Genomic DNA, 20,848 nt, shown 5'->3' with positions numbered 1-20,848 from the left:
AAAATTTTTGTTGCCACATTGCTCCATTTCCCCTATATGTTGTCATTGTCACAAATTATGTCTTCATACTTATGCACTCATCACCACAGGCAGATGATTTTTGTTTTATGCCTTTATTTAAACATCATATAGAAAAAGAGTTACAAAGATATATTAATACTGGCTTTTATATTTGCCTGTGTAGTTACTGATTTATTTCTTTCTTGATGCATATTTAAGTTATTGTATATTGTACATTCATTTAAGATTGACTCACTTAGACATTTCTTGTGGGGCAAATTTACTGTTAAAGAACATTCTTAGTCTTTGTTAATCTGAGAATGTCTTAATTTTTCCTTCATTTTTTTAGGGTATAATTGTCAAATCAAGAATTCCCAGTTGAATAACTTTTTGTTTCAGAACTTTGAAAGTGCCATCCTACTGCCTTATGAAACCATGTTGTATGATGAGAAATCACTTTTGTTTTTCTGAAGATCGCTTCTGTGTCTCTTCTCTATTGCTGTTTTGTCTTTATTTATTTATTTTATTGGAGGCTAATTACTTTACAATATTGTATTGGTTTTGCCATACATTGACATGAATCCACCCCGGGTGTACATGTGTTCCCCATCTTGAACTCCCCTCCCACCTCCCTCCTCCCCTTATCCTTCCTCTGGGTCACTCCAGTGCACCAGCCCCAAGCATCCTGTATCATGCGTCAAACCTGGACTTGTGATTCATTTCACATGTGATAATATACATGTTTCAATGCCATTCTCCCAAATAATCCCACTCTCACCCTCTCCCACAGAGTCCCAAAGACTGTTCTATACACCTGTGTCTCTTTTGCTGTCTTGTATACAGGGTTATCGTTACCATCTTTCTAAATTCCATATATATGCGTTAGTATACTGTACTGGTGTTTTTCTTTCTGGCTGACTTCACTCTGCATAATAGGCTCCAGTTTCCTCCACGTCATTAGAACTAATTCAAATGTATTCTTTTTAATGGTTGAGGAATACTCCATTGTGTTTATGCACCACAGCTTTCTTATCCATTCGTCTGCAGATGGACATATTTGAACAGTTTCATAATGATGTGTTGCAGTATGAATCTGAATTTATCCTATATGGATTTCTTAAGTTTTTGATTTTTCATCAACTTTGGGCAGTTTTGTCTATTATTTCTTGAAATATAGCTTCTGCTCTTTCCTTTCTTTTTCTCTGACACTTGCTATGTGTATGTTAGGACACTGGCCTCATATTACTTTTAGGCTGTGTCTATTAAAAAATAAATTTTCTCTTTCTATAACTGGATAATTTGAACGATTGATATTTGTTAGTTTTTTTGTTGTTGTTGTCGGTTCAAATTTGTCATGGAGGCCTTTTTGTGGGTTTTTCAATACTTACAATTATGCTTTCAACTCCAGAATTTCTACTTGAAAATTTTCTGTCCCTTGATATATACCTGTTTCATGAGATAGTGTTTGTGGGAATCATCGGTTCTTAAAACTACTTTCCATTACCTTTTGCAGCATATTTAAAGTAACTGATTTAAAATATTTCTCTGCTGAGTTCAGTGTCTTGACTTTGAGTTTCTATTGCTTGTTCTTAATTTTTCCTTCTGTGTGAGGGACATGCATGTTTATTTGACTGTCCAGTATTCTAGTACTTGTATGTTGAAAATTGGACATTATGCAAAGCATAATTTGGCAACTTTGGAAGTCAGACAATCCATTTTCCCTATGTTTGTTGTCCTTATTGATGAAGTTGTTTGTAGTAGTGTCCATTATAGATTTTTTTCATTAGATTCAGTTCACTTCAGTCACTCAGTTGTGTGATTCTTGGCAACCCCGTGGACTGCAGCACACCAGGCCTCCCTGTCTATCACCAACTCCCAGAGCTTACTCAAACTCATGTCCATAGAGTTGGTTATGCCATCCAACCATCTCATCCTCTGTCATCCCCTTCTCCGCCTGCCTTCAATCTTCCCCAGCATCAGGGTCTTTTCCAACAAATCAGTTCTTCACGTCAGGTGGCCAAAGTATTGGAGTTTCAGCTTCAACATCAGTTCTTCCAATGAATATTCAAGACTGATTTCCTTTAGGATTGACTGGTTTGATCTCCTTGCAGTCCAAGATACTCTCAAGAATTTTTTCCAACACCACAGTTCAAAAGTATCAATTCTGTCCGTAATTGTTCAGGCACTCTATCAGATCTAATCCCTTGAATCTATTTGTCGCTTCCATTGTATAATCATGAGAGACTTGATTTACGTCATACCTGAATGGCCCAGTGCTTTTCTCTACTTTTTTAAGTTAAGTCTGAAGTTTGCAATGAGTTCATTTTCTGTGTCACAGTCAGCTCCCGGTCTTGTTTTTGCTGACTGTCTAGAGCTTCTCCAACTTCGCCTGCAAAGAATGAAATCAGTCTTATTTCAGATTTGACCATCTGGAGTTGTCCATGTGTAGAGTCTTCTCTTGTGTTATTGGAAGAGGGTGTTTGCTATGAGCATTGTGTTCTCTTGGCAAGCTGTGTTACCCTTTGCCCTGCTTCATTTGGTACTATAAGACCAAACTTGCCTGTTATTCCTGGTGTCTCTTGACTTCCTTCTTTTGCACTCCAGTCCCCTATGATGAAAAGGATATCTTTTTTTTGGTGTCCTTTTAGTTCTAGAATGTGTTGTAAGTCATCATAGAACCATTCAACTTCACCTTCCTCGGCATTTGTGATTGAGGCATAGACTTGGATTAGTGTGATATTGAATGGTTTGCCTTAGAAATGAACTGAGATAATTGTGTTGTTTTTGAGATTGCACCCACGTACTGCATTTTGAATTCTTTTATTGACCATGAGGGCTATTCCATTTCTTCTAAGGGATTCTTGCCCAGAGTAGTAGATATAATGGTCATCTGTATTATTCACCCATTCCCATCTATTTTAGTTCACTGATTCCTAAAATGTCGATGTTCATTCTTACTATCTCCTGTTTGACCAGTTTCCATTTACTTTGATTTGTGGACCTAACTTTCCAGGTTCCTTTGCAGTATTGTTCTTTACAGCATCGGACTTTACTTTCACCACCAGACACATCCAAAAATTAGATGTTGTTTCCATTGTGGGTCAGCCTCTTCATTCCTTCTGGAGCTATTTCTCTACTCTTCTACAGTAGCATATTGGGCACCTACTGACTTGGGGAGTTCATCTTTCAGTATCATATCTTTTCCCCTTTTCATATTGTTCACTGGATTCTAAACACAAGAAGCCAAAGCAGTTTATCATTTTTTTCTCCAGTGGACCACATTTTGTCAGAACTGGCCATCGTGACCCATCCATCTTGGGTGGCCCTACAAGGCATGGCTTACAGTTTCACTGACTTAGAGAAGACTGTGATACATGTGATCAGTTTGGTTAGTTTTATGTGATTATGGTTTTCTTTCTATCTGCTCTATGATGGATGAGGATAAGCGCCTTGTGGAAACTTCCTGATGGGTGGGACTAACTATGGGGAAAACTGGGTCTAGATCTGGTAGGCAAGACTGTGCACAATAAAACAGTGACAGACTTCACTTTCTTGGGTTCCAAATTACTGTGGCTGGTGACTGAAGCCATGAAATTACAAGGCGCTTGCTCCTTGGAAGAAAAACTAGGACAAAATTAGACACAATGCTAATGATTAGAGACATCATTTTGCTGACAAAGGTCCATATACTCAAAGCGATAGTTTTTCTAGTAGTCATATATAGATGTGAGATTAGGACCATAAAGAAGGCTGAGTGTTGAAGATTTGATGCTTTTGTACCATGGTATCAGAAAATACTCATGAAAGTCCCTTAGACTGCAAGGAAAAAACCATTAAATCCTAAAGGAAATCAATCCTGAATATTCACTGGAAGGTCTGATGTTGAAGCTGAAGCTCCAGTAATTTGGCCACCTGATGAGAAAAGCCAACACAATGGAATAGACCCTGTTCTGGGAAACATTGAAGGCAGGAAGAGAAGAGGACAAAAGATGATGAGATGGTTGGATGGCATCACTAACTCAGTGGACAAGGTTTTGAGAAAACTATAGGAGATGATGAAGGACAGAGAAATCTAGCAAATAGCATTTCATGGGGTCACAAAGAGCCGGACATGACTGAGTGACTGGAGAGGAGGCCAGCGTGGCTGCAGTTAGTAGGAGTCAGAATAGATCCCAGCCATGCAGGTGGGATCCGGATTGGGTAGGTGTATTTTTGACGCAGTCCCTGCTTTGAGTGCCATAGTTGGGGCTGTGCTGATGTAGAGGCCGAAGTGAGGAAGCTTCTGTGGTTTCTAGTTGGAGCCCCAGGCCCTATCTGAGGACCTCGCCATTGCAGCTCTTTGAATTGGTGAGATTCCTAAGTGCCTGGTGGGTTGCAGTGGTTGCAGAGGCCTGGTGGACTGAAGCCAGGGGACAGTAGCAATAGGACTCCATGGAGATGACACATGTGTTCAGATACCAGGGCCTTTGCATGGGGACTCTGAGACACAGAGATACCCAGAAGGAGTTCCAGAGGAAACTCAGCCCCACATCAAATCCCCTACCAGCCATGCATGCTCAGTTAGACAGACACCCACAGGCACTTGAACCTAATTTGCTGCACTCTATTGACAGATATGTATCCAGTCGTACGTAAGGGATCAATACAATTGGGTAGCAGGTACAGGCCTTCCCCCCCATGAAGCAAGTGCATCGATGTTGCCCAGTGAGAGACCGGGTACACATCTAAAGCCTGCCTGTGCTTTCTGTCCTCTTGTCAGGTGAAGTTGCCAGGTATGACTGTCCATCACCCAGGAAACAATGCCCTGCTCATGAGGCGGTGACTCGAGGTGCAAGGGAGTCCGGCAAGAAGTGTAGCGGGCCCAGGTTGCTGCCAGTTCTTTTTGGATCACCGAGCACGGTACGCCTTCCCCTGCCCCAAGATGTGTCATGGATTTTGGCTTTCCTGGGACTGCCTGAGTGGCTGTATGTATGGGGGCACCGTTCCTCTTGCTGAGAAGCCTGGGGGCTCTGAGTTACCCCAGGTTCTGGGGGACTCCCAGGTCACTATCTCCTCCTGGGAGCGGCCCTGTCTGCCCTGTAGAGGTAGGCTGCGAACCAGCACGTGCTTAGATCGATGATGACACCCTCACATGCATTCCTTGGAAAATCTGAACAAAATGAGTGAGAACTCACTACCGTCTCCTCATCGAAACTGAGGTCCAGCACGTTGCTGCCCCTGGGGCTATGGGAGGGGCTAGTTAGAGTGATGGCCAGGTACATCTGTATCACACACATGCAGACAGCACCCTGGTCACCACAATTTGTGAGGCTCCCATCTGAGGGTGGGCTGTGCACAGGGATTTGAGTGGACTTCAGAGTTCCAGGTCCTTGGTAATGACTGTGAGGGGCAGAGGAGGCTGCCAGCTTGGCAACTGGTGGTAGGAGTTGCAGTAGATCCTGGCCTAGGTCCATTAAGCTCTTGGCTTGAACAGATGTGTTTTGCCCCAGTTCTTGCTGTGAGTGCAGTAGTTGGGGCTGTGCTGATGTGGAAGCCAAAGAAAGGAAGCTACAGTGGTTTCTTGATTGCAGCCCCAGGCCAGATCTGAGGCCTTCACCATTGCGGCCCTTTGGGTTTTTAAGATTGTTGATGGTGTGGTTGGCTGCAGCAGTTCAGCGACCTGGTGGACCAGTGGCATTGACAAAAGGCAGTAGGCCTCATTTCTGCAGTTAGCAGCTCCTACATTGCAGCTCTTGGCACAGTGCTTGATCTGTGGAGGCCCCATGGACCATGGTGAGGTACCAGCTCTGCACCCCTGTGGGTTCGCCAGAGCACCTAGGAAACGCATAGAGCAGGTGAGGAAAGTTGCAGTGAGATTTCTTGGGATGAACTGTGGCCCTGAGGCTGCCCACACTGTCTTTGTGTTTCCAAGGATACCTTGGTCCCCTTGAAGGAGCTCTTGGCTCCCTGAAAAAGAGAGGGCCCGCTGGTCCTTGGGAGACTTTTGTGGTCTTGGCGGCCTGATACCTGAAGAGAGATACTCAAGGGTATCTTGCAGGGGCTTTGAAGAGTTCCATGTACTAAGGCCTGCCTGCCAGCCAGTCTGGTTAGAACTGAGGTTTGCGCACATGCCTGTTGGTCCCTTTGGCTCTTGGGCATGGAATTTGCAAGGTGTAAGGCTTCCTAAGGGATGGGGCAAGACAGCCAGCCTGGATGGGACTTAGGTGTTTTCCACCCTGCAGAGAAGTATCATCCACTGAGGCAGTGGTTGTGGTAGAGGTTGGGCCTTGGTTAGCATGGCAAGCCTGCCTCCATGGTATGCCCTGGCATGGTTTCAGGAAACTTTGCACAGCAAAGCTCTTCTCCTGACAGTTCTTCTCATGTCTTCTTCACAGCAGCCTTGGTGTCCTGGGTGGACTTGGTAGTTTTGCTGTGGCAGAGAAGAGGTGCCAGGCAGAATGGTATGGGTCAACTAATCAAGGTCTTCTTACTTCTGTGGGTCTTTCTGGGTGCTGATTGTCCCTTGTGTGAGCAGGTCACCTTGAGGCTTCTGATGGGGTTGAGAAGCCCTGGGGGCAGGAGCAGTTCAGTTTGGACCAGGCCCTGGACTAGGGGAGCTTTTCCTCAGGTGTGGTCAGTACCCAGGGTCCTGCAGGCTGTGGATCTGAGCATAATCTGACTGCTAAAGGGTCTCAGTTTCTGTGGGAGTGACCCCTGAACCCTGGTACCTGAGGATGACCACCTATCTTCTTCACTTTACAGTGGAGCACTGGAGAGTGATTGGACACAGTCAGCCAGATGAGTTGCATGCCCTGAGTTATTTTAGCCTTTTGAGGGTGTGGTGACCCTTTTCTGCTCCAGGGCCAAGTTCGTGGAATTGTCTGTCTTCTCAGGAAACTTCACTTGTATCTTGAGGAACTGGGACTTGTGAGAAAGGACAACTAATTGTAGTAGTACTGGCATGGCCTCAGGATACATGGCAGTTCCACAGAGGTTCCACTTGCTGACTTTGAGCAGTCAGGTTCCTGTGCTTTGGTCAGAGGGCATGGGTTTTGGAAATCAGCAGCCCATGCCCTATGTGAACAGCCCCTCGGGGTAAAAGTCTGCATGGGGCTTGTGGAAGGTGTCAGGAGTGATCTGCCATATTGTGGGAAGGCTAGATGTCGGCTCTGTGGAGAAGGCATACCTTTTCAGGCAATCGGGCCTTTACAAAGGGGCTCAGCCTTGGGAGACAACCAGGAGTTCCAGATGCATGCTGAGAATCCTGAAAGCTCATCTTTGTTTGTACACTGGAACACACACACTCAGCCCATCATCAAGCCCCTCACCACAAACACTCAGCCAAACACACACACAGATAATATATTGTAACTTCCTACAGTCTGCTGACGCATATGTATCCACTGGTATATAAGGGATTGAGGCAGTTAGAAAGCAGATGAAGGCCTTCAACCAGGGAACTATCAGCGTGGATGTTATTCAGAGAGAACAGGATGCACATCTGAAGCATGCCTGTGCTTTTCAGTTTTCAGGAACAGTTGCCGGGTATGACTGTCCATCACCCAGGAAAAGAGGCCATGTGTGTTATGCGTTGACTCGAGGTGCAAGGGAGTCTTGTCAGAAGTGTGGCAGGCCCAAGTTGCTACCACAGCTTTTTCGATCACTGTGGAGGGTACACCTCCCCCTTTTGGATTAAGGGTTCCGTGGGGTTGCCTGAGTAGCTGTAAGTGTGGATGGACTGATACTCTTACCGAGAAACCTGGGGCTCTGAATTGCCTAGCTGCTAGAGGACTCCCAGGCTCACTAGCTTCTCCTGGGAGCAGTGCTGCCTGCCCTGCTGAGGTATACCATGAGCCACCTGAAGCTTCTCGGGGAAAGTACCGTTGTTCCTGAAGGAAGGGGGGACTTGTGGGCAAGGACACCTGAGCTGTAGTAGAAGCTGGCATGGTCTCAGGGTAGGTTGCAGTCACACAGATGCTCTGCAGGGTGACCTTGGGTGGTCAGGCCATGTGCTTTGATTGGAGGGTGGGTGTCATGGGGATCAGGAGCCCAGAGCCTATTTTGAGAGGCCCTCTGGATGAATAGTGCATGGGGCTTGTGGAAGGCGGCATGCTTCATTCGCCATTTTGTGTGATGGCAGGAGGTCGGGGCCCTGTGGAGAAGTCATGCCTATTCAGGCACTGAGGCCTTTGCAAAGGGGCTCTGACACACAGAGACCCCCAGGAGTTCCAGAGGCACACCCAGAATCCTTAGAGTATATCTTTGTTGGTAGACCAGAACACACGCACTCAGCCCCACATTGAATCCCCTGTCCACACATGGCTTTCAGAGACACAGACACCCACAGGCACTTGAAACCAATTTCCTACACTCCTGGTGACAGATAGGTATCCAGTCATATGTAAGGGATTGAGGCAGTTGGGGCTTAGATCCAGAACTTCCCCCAGAGAACCATTGGCATCAGTATTGTTCAGCGAGAATGAGGAACATGTCTGAAGCCTGCCTGTGCTTTCTGTACCCTTGTTAGGTGACTTTGCCAGGTATGACTGCCCATCACCCAGGATACAAAGCCCCGACTATGAGGTGGTGATTCAGGGTGCAAGCGAGTCTGGCAAGAAGTGTGGCGGGCCCAGGTTGCTAGCACTACTTTTTGGATCACTGAGCATGGAATGCCTTCAGCTGCCCCAAGATGTGCCATTGATTTATGGTTTCCTGGGACTGTCTGAGTAGCTGTAAGTTTAGATGGACTGTTCTTGTTGCCGAGAAACCTAGGAGCTCTGAGTTCCTCCAGCTGCTGGGGGACTCCCAGGTCACTTGCTCCTCCTGGGGGCTGGCCTCCCTTCCTGGCTAAAGTGTACAGTGAACCAGCACGTGCTCAGATTGATGATGGCACCCTCATATGTGTTCCCTGGAAAATCTGAACAAAATGAGTGAGAAATTGATACCATCTCCTCATGGAAATGAGGTCTAGCACATTGTTTCCTCTGGGGCTAAGGGCAGAACTAGTTAGAAGTGTGGGCAGCTTCAACTGTGTCACACACATGCATAGAGCACTGGGGTCACCACCGCTTGCGAGGCTCCTGTCTGAGGGTGGGCATGAACAGATGTCTGAGCAGTCTTCTTGGAATGAGAGCTGCATGGTAAATACCACTGATGAGCAGAAGAGGCTTCTCCAATGGTGATAGGAGTCGCAGGAGATCCTGGCCCATTGAGCTCTTGACTTGAAAAGGCACATTTCGTCCTGGTTCCTGCTATGAGTGCGCTAGTTGTGGCTGTGCTGATGTTAGCTGAAGTGAGGAAGCTTCTGTGGTCTCCAGTTGGAGCCCCAGGTCAGATCTGAGGCCCTCGCCATTGTGGCCCTTTGGGTTGCTGAGATTCCCGAGTGACCTTTGTACTGTAGTGGTTGCAGGGACCTAGTGGAATGTTGGCAGGGGCGAAAGGAAATAGGCCTAGTTTCAGTTCTTGGTAGTTCCTGTATTGCAACTACTGTCACAGTGCCGACCTTGCAGGACACTGTGGACTATGCTGTGGTCCTAGCCATACATATCTCCTTTGGGTTGGCCAGATGCCTAGAGCAGAATGGTTGTGCAGGTGAGGAAAGGTGTTGTGTGATTTCCTGGGACAGTCTGTCCCCTGACCTTCAGGCACTGTTTTTGTGTTGGCAGTGATATGTATTGTGGTCCTCTTGGAGCTGCTCGTGGCTGGGTGCAGAGGACAGGGCATTGCTGGTGCTTGGGAGACTCGGTGACAGTGACCGTTGTGGCCTTGGTGGCCTGATGCCAGAAAAAGGTCTTTCAAACTGGATCTTTGGTGCCTTGAAGAGTTGCAATAACGAGGCCTAGGAGCCAGCCCTGTGGGTGGTAATAAGGTATGTGCACATGCCCCTTGGCACCCCCTTTAGCCCTTGGGACTGGAATTTGCAAGGTTATGAGTTTGTGAAGAATGGGGCCAGCGAGACGGCCCGGATCCCACTCAGGTGCTCACCCCCCTGGCAGTGACATATCAACCTTGGAAGACCATGGTTGTGGTAGAGATCTGGCATTGGTTGGCATACCAAGGTTGCTTCAGTGCAGTAGCCATTGACTCCCCTGACATGAAGGTGGGAAACCTGGCAAATCCAAGGTCTTCCCCTGCCTGTTTTTCTGGAGTCTTCCTGGAAGCAGCCTTAGTGATCTGTGAGCGCTTGGTGGTCTTGTGTGGTGGAGGCGAGATGCCAGGTGGAATGGCATGGTGTGGCCGTAATCAAGGCCACCTTCTTCCTTGGGTCTTGGTGAGTGCTGATTGTCCCTGTGTGAGCAGAGCCCCTGGTGGCTACTGATGTGGGTGAGTCACTCTGGGGGGTAGGAGGAATTCAATTTGGACCAAGTCTTGCTTTATGGGAGCTTTCTCTAGGGTGTGATTGGTACCCAGAGCCCTGAAGGCTGTGGATCTGATCATAGTCTGGCCGGGAAAGGGGCCCTTTTTCAGTGGGAGCAACCCCTGGATCCTGGTACCTGAGGATGACCACCTCTTGTGTTAGACTTTCCAGCAGAGCCCCAGAGAGTGACTGGACTAATTGGACAGGAAGAGGCGCATGCCCTGTATTCTTTTGCTCTGCGAGGGTATAGTGGACTGTATCTGGCCCGAGGCCAAGTTAACCACACTGTAGGCTTTCTCCGGAAAGTTTCCTTGTTCGGGGAGGAGGTGGGACTTGTGGCAAGGACACCTGAGCTGTAATAGTAGCTGGGGTAGTCTCAGGGTAAGGGCCATTCACTCAGATGCTCCGCAAGGGGACCTTGGGCAGTCAGGTTCCTGTGGTTTGGTCAGACGGCATGGGTCATGTATATCGGGAGCCCAGAGCCTATGTCAACCCCTCAGTGAACTTTTGCATGGTGTTGGAGGAAGGTGCCAGGCGTCATCCCCCATTTTGTGGGAGGGTGGGAGTTCAGGTCTCCATGGAGAAGACCTGCGTGTTCAGACACCAAGCCCTTTGCACAGGGGCTCTGAGACACGGAAATACACGGAAAGAGTTCCAGAGGCACACCCAGAATCCTGAGAGCACATCCTCGTTGGTACACTGGAACACAAGTACTCAGACCCACACAAGTCCCCCGACACGCTTGCACACTCAGTCAGACATCCACAGTCACGTGAACCTTTCTGCACTCATGCCAACACATAGGTATCCTGTCATACATAAGGGATACTACATTTGGGGAGCAGGAAAGGCCTTCGCTCAGGGAACCAAGGGCATCGATATTGCTTAGCGAGAAGCTTGGTACACATCTGAAGCCTGCCTGTGGTTTCTGTCCCCTTGTCAGGTGAAGTTGCCCGATATGACTGTCCGTCACCCAGGAGACGAAGCCCCACCAGTGAGGCAGTGACTCGAGGTGCAGGGGAGTCCGGCGAGAAGTGTGGTGGGCCCAGGTTGCTGCCACTGCTTTTTGGATCACTGAGCACGGTACGCCTTCCCCTGCCCCAAGACGTGTCATGGATTTTGGCTTTCCTGGTACTGCCTGAGTGGCTGTATGTATGGCGGGACCGTTCCTCTTGCTGAGAAGCCTGGGGGCTCTGAGTTCCCCTGGCTGCTGGGGGCCTCCCAGGTCACTGGCTCCTCCTGGGAGCGGCCCTGCCTGCCCTGCGGAGGTGGGCAGCGAGCCAGCACGTGCTTGGATCGATGATGACCCTCACATGCATTCCTTGGAAAATCTGAACAAAATGAGTGAGAACTCACTACCGTCTCCTCGTCGAAACTGAGGTCCAGCACGTTGCCTCCCTTGGGGTTAAGGGTGGGGCTGGTTAGCAGCGAGGGAATCTCCAACTGTGTCACACACACACATCGAGGAACCAGGTCACCACCATTTGCGAGGTTCCTTTCTGAGGTTGGGCCGTGTACAGATGTTCAAACGGCTCTTGAAATGCGAGGTCCATGGTGAAAGGCACTGAGGAGCAGAAGAGTCATCCGGCTTGTCCAGTAATGGTAGATGTCATAGTAGATGCTGGCCTTGGACAGTTTAGCTCTTCGCTTGAAAAGGTGTGTTTCCTCCAAGTTCATGCTGCAAGTGCACTAGTTCGGGCAGTGGTGATATGAAAGCCGAAGCAAGGAAGCTTCTGTGGCTTCGGATTGGAGCCCCAGGTCAGATCTGAGGCCTTTGCCATTGCGGCCCTTGGGTCAGTGAGATTCTTGAGTGCCGTGTGGGCTGCAGCAGTTGCAGGGACCTAGGGGAATGGTGGCAGGGGTGAAAGGCAATAGGCCTCGTTTCTGCCCTTGGCATTTCCTGTACTGCAACTGCTGTCACAGTGCTTGATTCTTGGAGGCTGCCATGGTCTACGCTGTGGTCCTAGGCCTGCATTCCTCCTGCAATTGGCCTGAGGTCTAGAGCAGAATGGTTGTGCAGTGTGATTTCCTGGGACGTTTTCTCCACTGAGGCTGCAGGCACTGTCGTCTTTTCCAATAATACATACTGTGAACCTTTTGGAGCTGCCCTAGACTGGGTACAGAAGAGAGGGCATTGCTGGTGCCTAGGAGGCTTGGTGATAGGTGATCTTTGTGGCCCACTGCCAGAAAAAGGACTCTCCAAGCATATCTTTGGTGCCTTGAAGAATTGCAGTAATGGAGGCCAAGGAACCAGCCCAGTCGGTGGTGATGAAGTGTGTCCACATGCCCCTTGGCCCTTGGGTCTGTAATTTGCCAAGTGTATGAGTTCCCAGGATGGAGCCAGCCAGACGGCCCAGATGGCACTCAGGTGTTCACCACCCTGACAGTGAAGTAGCAGCCTTTGAGCCATGTGGATATTGGTATTGGTTGACATGCCAAGACTGCCTCAGTCTAGTAGCCAGTGGCTCCCCTGGCACTATGGTGTTGAAATGCTATTGCTGAGTCATGAGAGACACCAGGATTCTTGGCCTTTCAGAGGAGAGGAATTCAATCCAGGCCAAGTGACGAAGCTTAATTGCTCGGAGTTTTTCTGTGATAAAGTTTTATTAAAGTATAAAAGAGATAGACAAAGCTTTTGACATAGACATCAAAATTGAGTAGAAAGAATGCCCCCCTTCTAGTCTTTAGCAGGAAATTATATATCTAATAGCAGGCTGCTAATTAGAGAAAGGAAATATCTCAAAACTCAGAGAACACCACCAGGCCCCTCACCCACAACTTGCACCTTGAAGGAACCTTGGCACAATGTGAGTCAGCCTGGGCCATAAAAGGATTGACATGAATTTTGAAGAAATGCAGGTTTCCAAGGAAATACATAGTCTTATTAATGTAGATTGCATGTATGTGTGCATGCTAAGTCGCTTCAGAAGTGTCTGACTCTGTGCAACCCTATGGACAGCAGCCCACCAGGCTCCTCTGTCCACAGGATTCTCTAGGCAAGAATACTGGAGTGGGTTGTCATTTCCTTCTCCTAATGTAGATTAGGAGAACAATTGTATGAGTAAAACATACTCATTTGTTGAGCCATTATAGGTTCTGAATCTTAGGAGGAACTGACTTAAAGACACTTCAGTTCACTTCAGTTCAGTCACTCAGGCGTGTCCAACTCTTTACGACTCAATGAACTGCAGCACACCAGGCCTCCCTGTCCATGACCAACTCCTGGAGTTTACTCAAACTCATGTCCTTTGAGTTGGTGATGCCATCCAACCATCTCATCCTCTGTTGCTCCCTTGTCCTCCCTTCTTCAATCTCTTCCAGCTTCAGGGTCTTTTCCGGTGAGTCAGTTCTTTGCATTAGGTGGCCAAAGTATTGGAGTTTCAGCTTCAGCATCAGTCGTTACAATGAATATTCAGGGCTGATTCCCTTTAGGATGAGCTGGTTTGATCTCCTTACTGTCCATGGGACTCTCAAGAGTCTTCTCCAACACCACAGTTCAAAAGCATCAGTTCTTTGGTGCTCAGCTTTCTTTATATTCCAACTCTCACATCCATACATGACTATTGGTAAAAACATAGCTTTGACTAGATGGACCTTTGTTGGCAAAGCAATGTCTCTGGTTTTTTATAAGCTGTCTAGGTTGGGCATAACTTTTCTTCCAAGGAGCAAGTGTCTTTTAATTTAATGGCTGCAGTCACCATCTGCAGTGATTTTGGGCTTCCCCCCCCCAAAAAAGTCTGTCACTGTTTCCCCGTCTATTTCCCATGAAGTGATGGGACCAGATACCATGACGTTGGTTTTCTGAATGTTGAGTTTGAAGCCAACTTTTTCACTCTCCTCTTTTACTTTCATCAAGAGGCTCTTTAGGTCTTCACTTTCTTCCATCAGGGTGATGTTATCTGCATATCTGAGATTATTGATATTTCTCCTGGCAATCTTTATTCCAGCTTGTGCTTCACCCAGTCTAGCATTTCTCATGATGTACCCTGCATGTCAGTTAAATAAGCAGGGTGACAATGTGCAGCCTTGACATACTCCTTTCCTGATTTGGAACCAGTCTGTTGTTCCATGTCCAGGTCTAACTGTTGCTTCTTGACCAGCGTACAGATTTCTCAAGATGCAGGTCAGGTGGTCTGGTGTTCCCATCTCTTGAAGAATTTTTCAGAGTTTGTTGGGATCCACACAGTAAAAGGCTTTGGCATAGTCAGTAAAGCAGAAGTAGATGTATTTTCAGAACCCTCTTGCTTTTTCAATTATCCAACAAACGTTGCCAATTTGATCTCTAGTTACTATGCCTTTTCTAAATGAAGCTTAAGTTCACAGTTCTCATACTGTTGAAGCCTGGCTTGGAGAATTTTGAGCATGACTTTGCTAGCGTGTGAGATGAGTGCAATTGTGTGGTAGTTTGAGCATTCTTTGGCATTGCCTTTCTTTGGGATTGGAATGAAAACTGACCTTTTCCAGTTGTGTGGCCGTGAAGTGATGAGTTTTCTAAATTTGCTGGCATATTGAGTGCAGCACTTTCACAGCATCATCTTTCAGGATTTGAAATAGCTCAACTGGAATGTCATTACCTCCACTAGCTTTATAGTGATGCTTCCTAAGGCCCCCTTGACTTTGTTTCAGGATGTTTGGCTCTATGTGAGTGATCACACCATTGTGATTATATGGGTCATGAAGATATTTTTTATATAGTTTTTCTGGGTATTCTTGCCACCTCTTCTTAATATCTTGTGCTTCTGTTAAGTCCATACCATTTTTGTTTTTTATTGTGTCCATTTTTGCAAGAAATGTTCCCTTGGTATCTCTAATTTTCTTGAAGAGATCTCTAGTCTTTCCCATTCTGCTCTTTTCCTCTATTTCTTTGCACTGATCACTGAGGAAGGCTTTCTTATCTCTCCTTGCTATTCTTTGGGACTCTGCATCTAAATGAGTATATCTTTCCTTTTCTCCTTTGCCTTTCGCTTCTCTTCTTTTCACAGCTATTTGTAAGACCTTCTCAGACAACCATTTTGCCTTTTTGAATTTTTGAAATGAACTTCTGTCCATAGTTTTTCTGGCACTTTGTCTATCAGATCTAGTCCCTTGAATCTATTTGTTACTTCCACTGTATAGTTGTAAGGGATTTGATTTAAGTCATACCTGAATGATCTAGTGGTTTTCCCTACTTTATTCAGTTTAAGTCTGAGTTTGGCAATAAGGAGTTCACGATTTGAGCCACAATCGGCTCCCACTCTTGATTTTGCTGACTGTATAGAGATTCTCCATCTTTGGCTGCAAAAAATATAATCAGTCTGATTTCTGTATTGACCATCTGGTGATGTCCATATGACGAAAGACAGAGTGGAGAAGAAATACATAGTTCATTAACATAGCTTAAGAAAAATATTTCCATAAGTAATACTCTTTAGTTAGCTCAAAGTTTGAGGAAAGTTAAGTTCAGGTGGAACAAATTATTGTCATGGCAACACAGAATTTTAAAGGAAACCTTTTAATTTTGTATAAAGAAGGGGAAAATATGATACCTATAGTTTGTTTCCTTCTGGTACTTAATAGATAAAAAGTGTCTGACACTTGCAGCCTATTTCCTCCATTTGGGGACCCCTAGCCTTCCTGTCTCACTTTCCACTTTTCACTTTCCTGCATTGGAGAAGGAAATGGCAACCCACTCCAGTGTTCTTGCCTGGAGAATCCCAGGGACGGCAGAGCCTGGTGGGCTGCCATCTGTGTGGCCACACAGAGTCGGACACGACTGAAGTGACTTAGCATCAGCAGCAGCAGCAGCCTTCCTGTCTTTTCTTTTCTTTTAGGAGAATTATCTTGCTTACAGAAAGGGACATCATTTTCATTACGTAACTGCTTCCAAGCTGATAAGGGGCATCATCCCTAAACTGGAGAGGCAACATATTCTGCTAACCCTCATATTGAGGGTCTGTGATCCAGGGGCCGCAAGTAGTAGTTGGAGGAAGCCCGTGCAGTTGCAGGAGTTTGAGCAACCATTTGTAACTTAAAAGCCTTCATGCAGCTAGAAACAAATCCTATTACACAGTTACAGATGGAGGGAGCAAACAGCAAAAACAGATCAACAAAGTTAAAAGTCACATTATATCTATAGATAAGGTACAAAGTGTTGCACTAGTCCATCTTATGATTGTAAGATGTCATCAGATTAAGAAGAGGCATCACATATGATTGTTGTTGTCAAAGGTATTCACAAACTTGGAGAAAGTCCTTTGGTTGAAGTGGAAGATGCCTACTGTGATAAGCCTTCCACTGACGAAGAGGGGAGCACCCTGCAGACCCAGCAGCTAGACCTGTTGTGGAATGCAGCGTAGGAGTGAGCCCAGGAAAGGAAGGCATTATCTTGAGGATCAAATGGCAGACCCAGGACTTTTGGAGTCAGCATAAGCAGGCACACATAGATTATCAGGCCCATCTGAAGAGTACTAAGAAAGCATAGAAAGTAAAGGAATAAAATGATACCACTTAGTTCTGGTATGGGTGCCACCTCTTAACTATAGTGTGGTGCATCCACGAATCAATTCTTGGTAGCTTGACAGCTGTGAGAGAAGAAAGAATTACCTGGTAAAGGCCTTCCCAGAGGGGCTTGAGGGATCCTGACCCCCAATCCCAAAGTCTTTATCAGGACCTTGGTTCCTGGCTCAAACAATGGCGTGCTTGACTCAGAGGCTGGGTCAGAAGTCATCTCCCATATTTTTTAAATGTCTGTTGAAAAGCTGAGAGCTGAGTTACATAGTTGGTTAATTCCAAGGCTTTAGGAAAACTCTAGTGTAAACCCTTAAGAATTTTCCATTTAGCATTTTAGGAATTATTAATCGTCCATCCTTGGACTGTAACCATTCTTTATCAGTATCTTTGCTTCTCTTTTTTATATCTTTCTAATTCTTTCTCAGAATATTGTGGTTTTGCCTATTCAACAGGATGTGTCCGGATCAAAGGCATCTGCAGGGTTTCATAAAGTGCCACCTTTATGGCTTGACAGTCATCCAGCTGATTACCCTCACAGGAGATCATGTGCTAGATCCTGTTCAGTAGACCAGGCCTAGGCCCATTCAGCCTGGTGAGCTCTTGGCTTGAAAAGGTGCATTTCATCCCAGTATCAGCTGCAAGTGGGCTAGTTGGAGCTGTACTGATGTGGAATCTGAAGCGTGGAAGATTCTGTGGTTTCTGTTTGGAGACCCAGGTCAGATATGAGACCCTCACTGTTGAGGTCCTTTGGTTTAGTAAGATTCCTGAGTGCCTGTGGGCTGTAGCAGTAGTGGGACCTAGTGGAACAGTGGCAGGGGCGAAAAGCAGTAGGCCTCCTTTCTGCCCTTGGCAGTTGCTGTATTGCAACTCCTGTAACAGTGCATGAGTCCTGAAGGCCACTGTGGACTGTGCAGTGGCCCTAGCCATGTATTCCTCATGCAGGATGGCCAGAGGCCTAGCGCAGAATGGTTGTGCAGGTGAGGAATGGTGCAGTGTGATTGTCTGGGACAATATGTCCCCTGAGGCTGCAGGCACTGTCATTGTGGTTCTAATGATATGTACTGTGGCCTTTTTGGAGCTGCCCTCGGCTGGGGACAGAGGAGAGGGCATTACTCTGTTTGGGGAGCTCAGTCATAGATAACACTTGAGGCCTTGGTGGCGTGATGTGTGAAGGACTCTTCAAGCATATTTTTGGTACCTTGAAGTGTTGCACCAACTGAGGCCAGGGAGCCAGCCCTGTGGATGGTAATGCAGTGTGTGCACATGCCGCTTGACCCCCATCTGGCCACTAGGGCTGGAATTTGCAAGATGTATGAGTTACTAAATGGTGGGGCCAGGCAGACAGCCCACTTGGCACCCAGGTGTTCACCACACTCGCAGTGAAGTATTGACCTTGGAGGCCCGTGGCTGTGGTAGAGATTTGGGATTGCTTGGCATAACAAGGCTTCCTCAGTGTAGTAGCCAGTGGCTCCCATAACACTAGGGTGGAGGACCTGGAACATTCAAGGTCGTCCCCTGGCTTTTATTAATTCTTCCTGGTGATCTGTGAGCACTCAGTGGTTTTACCATGGCGGAAAAGAGGTGCACAGCCGAATAGAGTGGTGTTGCCGTAAATAAAGACTGCCTTCTACCTGTGGGTCTTCCTGGGTGCTGATTGACCCTGTGTGAGCAGAGCTCTGGAGGCTTCAGATGTGCGTGAGTCGCCCTTTGGGGCAGGAGGAATTCAATTTGGACCAAGCCTTGCATTTTGCGAGATTTTCCCATGGGGTGTGGTTGGTACCCAGAGCCCTGCAGGTGCTGGATCTGAGGATAATCTGCCCAGGAAAGGGGTCCCCTTTCTGTGAGAGTGACTACTGGATCCTGGTACCTGAGGAAGACCAGGTCCCATCTTGCACTTTCTGACAGAGGCCCAGGGAATGATTGGACTGATTGTGCATGAAGAGATGCATGCCCTGAATTATTCTGGTCTTCGACTGTGCGATGGGCTGTATCTGCCCCGGGGCCAGGGCCAACTTCACTATCAGTTCAGTTCAGTCACTCAGTCATGTCCAACTCTTTGTGACCTCATGAATCGCAGCATGCCAGGCTTCACTGTCCATCACAAACTCCCAGGGTTTATCCAAACTCATGTCCATCGAGTCAGTTATGCCATCCAGCCGTCTCATCCTCTGTGTCCCCTTCTCCTCCTGCACCAAGTCTCTCCCAGCATCAGGGGCTTTTCCAATGAGTCAACTCTTCGCATCAGGTGGCCAAAGTATTGGAGTTTCAGCTTCAACATCACTCCTTCCAATGAAAACCCAGGACTGATTTCCTTTAGAATGGACTGATTGGATCGCCTTGCAGTCTACGGGACTCTCAAGAGTATTTTCCAACTCCACAGTTCAAAAGCATCAATTCTTTGGCAATCAGCTTTTTTTATAGTCCAACTCTCACATCCATACATGACCACTGGAAAAACCATAGCCTTGACTAGAGGGAACTTTGTTGGCAAAGTAATGGCTCTGCTTTTTAATGTGCTATCTAGGTTGGTCATAACTTTCCTTCCAAGGAGTAAGCATGTTTTAATTTCATGGCTGCAATCACCATCTGCAGTGATTTTGGAGCCCCCAAAAATAAAGTCGGCCACTGTTTCCCCATCTATTTGCCATGAAGTGATGGGACCAGATGCCATGATCTTAGTTTTCTGAATGTTGCACTTTAAGCCATCTTTTTCACTCTCCTCTTTCACTTTCATCAAGAGGCTTTTTATTTCCTCTTCACTTTCTGCCATAAGGGTGGTGTCATCTGCATATCTGATATTATTGATATTTCTGCCAGCAATCTTGATTCCAGCTTGTGCTTCTTCCAGCCCAGTGTTTCTCAATGTACTCTCCATATAAGTTAAATAAGCAGGGTGACGATATACAGCCTTGACGTACTCCTTTTCCTATTTGGAACCAGTCTGTTGTTCCATATCCAGTTCTAACTGTTGCTTCCTGCCCTGCATACAGGTTTCTCAAGAGGCCGGTCAGGTGGTCTGGTATTACCATCTCTTTCAGAATTTTCCGCAGTCTATTGTGATCCACACAGTCAAAGGCTTTGGCATAGTCAATGAAGCAGAAATAGATGTTTTTCTGGAACTCTCTTGCTTTCTCCATGATCCAGCGGATGTTGGCAATTTGATCTCTGGTGACTCTGCCTTTTCTAAAAGAAGCTTGAACATCTGGAAGTTCACGGTTCACGTATTGCTGAAGCCTGGCTTGGAGAATTTTGAGCATGACTTTACTAGCGTGTGAGATGAGGGCAATTGTCCGGTAGTTTGAGCATTCTTTGGCATTGCCTTTCTTTGGGATTGGAATGAAAACTGACATTTTCCAGTCATGTGGCCACTGCTGAGTTTTCTAAATTTGCTGGCATATTGAGTGCAGCACTTTCACAGCATCATCTTTCAGGATTTGAAATAGCTCAACTGGAATTCCATCACCTCCACTAGCTTTGTTCATAGTGATGCTTTCTAAGGCCCACTTGATTTCACATTTCAGGATATCCGACTCTAGGTGAGTGATCACATCATCGTGATAATCTGGGTCATGAAGAAATTTTTTTTAAAGTTCTTCTGTGTATTCTTGCCACCTCTTCTTAGTATCTTCTGCTTCTGTTAGGTCCATACCATTTCTGTCCTTTATCGAGCCCATCTTTGCATGAAATGTTCCCTTGGTATCTCTAATTTTCTTGAAATGATCTCTTGTTTTTCCTATTCTGTTGTTTTCCTCTATTTCTTTGCATAATCGCTGAGGAAGGCTTTCTTATCTCTCCTTGCTATTCTTTGGAACTCTGCATTCAGATGCTTATATCTTTCCTTTTCTCCTTTGCTTTTCACTTCTCTTCTTTTCACAGCTATTTGTAAGGCCTCCTCAGACAGCCATTTGGCTTTTTTGCATTTCCTTTCCATGGGGATGGTCTTGATCCCTGTCTCCTGTACAATGTCACAAACCTCCATCCATAGTTCATCAGGCACTCTGTCTGTCAGATCTAGTCCCTTAA

General features: G+C 46.6%; 1 protein-coding gene and 3 non-coding genes across 34 annotated transcripts in view; all 4 read left to right on the top strand.

Moving 5' to 3' along the window:
- LOC129550201 (uncharacterized) overlaps positions 1-20,848 on the top strand; it is a 137,260-nt gene that overhangs the window by 15,785 nt on the left and 100,627 nt on the right. For 30 of the 31 annotated variants that reach the window (XR_016035685.1, XR_016035684.1, XR_016035683.1 and 27 more), the window contains 2 exons: positions 4,760-4,899; positions 11,280-11,419. The gene's annotated coding sequence lies outside the window, so the exon portion shown is untranslated. Of the gene's footprint in view, positions 1-4,759; positions 4,900-9,644; positions 9,848-11,279; positions 11,420-20,848 lie in introns of all 31 variants that reach the window. The other variant, XM_088829736.1, reaches the window with a different exon arrangement.
- On the top strand, positions 5,110-5,202 carry LOC129550758 (small nucleolar RNA SNORD116). The gene has a single exon (XR_008684897.1). It is a non-coding gene; the product is annotated as a small nucleolar RNA SNORD116 (small nucleolar RNA).
- LOC129550765 (small nucleolar RNA SNORD116) lies at positions 8,857-8,948 on the top strand. Its single transcript, XR_008684904.1, has one exon. It is a non-coding gene; the product is annotated as a small nucleolar RNA SNORD116 (small nucleolar RNA).
- LOC129550861 (small nucleolar RNA SNORD116) lies at positions 11,630-11,720 on the top strand. The gene has a single exon (XR_008684979.2). It is a non-coding gene; the product is annotated as a small nucleolar RNA SNORD116 (small nucleolar RNA).

Source organism: Moschus berezovskii, chromosome 21, assembly GCF_049115385.1.
Source record: "Moschus berezovskii isolate FMDL1 chromosome 21, NW_MosBer_1.0, whole genome shotgun sequence".
Lineage (NCBI taxonomy): Eukaryota > Metazoa > Chordata > Mammalia > Artiodactyla > Moschidae > Moschus > Moschus berezovskii.
Note: the sequence above shows the minus strand (reverse complement) of the source record. Positions and strands in the feature narration are given on the sequence as shown.